A 2,270-nucleotide genomic window follows, 5' to 3' on the forward strand; every position below is an offset into this window, starting at 1 on the left:
GTCCAATTAACTTAAGCAACTGTTTGTTAATCAGTGATTTGTGAGAGAGGCCACCACAGTAAAATGTCTATATGAAGAGTTCATGAATAGAGCTGGAGAAAATCACCCGTAGACTCATTTATACAAAGCTCTCCTGGCTGACCAGCCAAAGCACACAGGGTGGATTCCCACCTGAAGTACAGCCAGACACAGCACAAACAGTTTGGTTGCCACTGGCCTGGGAGGGGCTGGTTGGGAGCCCAGCATCTACCATACGAGAGCCAAACTGTGTCTCACAGTTGTAAACCTGTCTACCCCGGTTCCTGATCAGAATGCTTTCCTTTCCTATTTCTGCTGCAGAGAAGACAAGAAGGGATTTGGAGCCTCGTAGCAGAAGTAGATCTGAGCCCAATGCAAATCTTTTTTGCCAAAAGCTGCAGAGGTGGAGCTTGGATGATAGCAGTCCTGCAGCCCCGCAGCAGCCAGCTCTAGGGTAACCACGGGCTCAAGAACAGAAATTCAGGAAGACTCATCCCTAAGGATGCAGGGGAGTGGTCTGGGGCACAGAAGCTGAACTGAAGGCTTCTGTAACCCAGAGGAAAGGGAACATCAAAAACGAGGCATAGTTTCACCAACAAGCCTCCGAGGTGACTCAGGAGGGCCCCTGATGGAGATAAACTCAGGGCAATCCCTGGTGTCCTTTTTTGTCAAATTAGATAAGACTCCACTTGCGGTGAACTTTCTGACCAGCAGGAAGGAACAGCCACCAGACGAGGATTCTTCTCAAATCACTTTATTTGAGCCTCTTGGTTGTAGGGAGAGCAGAAAGCAAGGGGCTGGGAGTCCTGAACTATAACTGCTTATATAGGGAGTCTGCCTAGCAACTTTTGATACTTTGATACTTTAACTGCTTTTCTGGAGACCCACCGGCAGGAAAGAAAGCAGGGGAACATCCCTGTCAGTTACAGACCAGGATGTTCCCCTGCCGGTCAGGGGAAGTGTGGGCAGCTAGATCACAACAACTCACCCTGTTTTCCGGTGGAAGAACTGCAACCCTAATATGGAGTTATCTTTCAAGCGAGGCTGGGGCCAAATGCCATCTTGTAATGGCAGCTACTCAAATCGGCTCCCAGCATCCACTCCTGCATTCCGACCAGGGAAACAGATCATCACTCAACTACCACCACAGATGGGACCAAACACAGAGACCCACAGCTGAACATTACACAGAGAGTGGGAGATCTTGTAACACACTGTTCTGAATGGGATGTCTCCATCCAACCCCACCCCTCAGAGCTCAGGGAAGCCAGAGAAAGAGGAGGCAGAAGCAGTGTTAGAGTTGGAGGGGATGGAGAACACCAAGAAAACAAGGCCCTCTGAACCAACATGAGCTACGCACATATAACTCACACAGACTAGAGCGGCACAAACAGGGGCTGCACGGGGCTGCATTAGGTCCTCTGTGTATACATTATAGCTCCCAGTTTGGTGTTTTTATGGGACTCCTGAGAGTGTGAACGAGTGTGGCTCTGGTTCTTGTGCCTGCCCTTGGGCTCTCTTCTCCTCCTGTTTGTCCTGTCCACCTCCAATGTGTTAATGTTTATTTTATCTTACTGTATTTTATTATTATCCCTTTAAAAGCCTGTTTGTTTTCTAATGAGAGACAAAAAGGGAGTGGATCCAGATGGGAGAGGAGGTGGGGGAGGAACTGAGAGGGGAAGAGGAAGAGGATATTGTAATTAGGATCGATTATGTGAGGAAAAAAAAATCTATTTTCAATAAAAGGAAGAGCACATGCCTTGCCACTTGCTGGACGGTCTACGACCCTGTCCTAAAATTGGGTCTGGTCTTCTGAAAGCTATGATTCTGGTCTGCTTTCTTCCACCCATTTCCAGAGTCCCAGGCAACCGGGTTACGCCCTGCCCACTCTGAGCGCAACACTCAACACGTGGGAGGAGCCTTCAAACTGTCCACCGTGTCATTGAGGAAATGATGTTGAGGGTTTTGTCTCTCCTGTCACTCAAAGGCCTCCTGGAGTAATAGGAAACCCCAGGACTTCCACTTCCCTGAACTTGCTTAGACTTGAATGATGGCTATCAATGCTGTCTCCACTCTGTTTGATGGCCTAGACGCTCAGAAGGAGCTATACCACCAGCAAAGAATACAGGGCCCCATGTCATTTTCTGTGCATGTCCAAGTCACCCTTGATATATCGCATTCACCTACACTGAGCTTTCTTTATTCTGATGGCATTGTGTTCTTTGTACCTCTCCCCACGTCTGCCCTTTGAA

The sequence above is a fragment of the Microtus ochrogaster genome, chromosome 8, assembly GCF_000317375.1.
Source record: "Microtus ochrogaster isolate Prairie Vole_2 chromosome 8, MicOch1.0, whole genome shotgun sequence".
Taxonomy (NCBI): Eukaryota; Metazoa; Chordata; class Mammalia; order Rodentia; family Cricetidae; genus Microtus; species Microtus ochrogaster.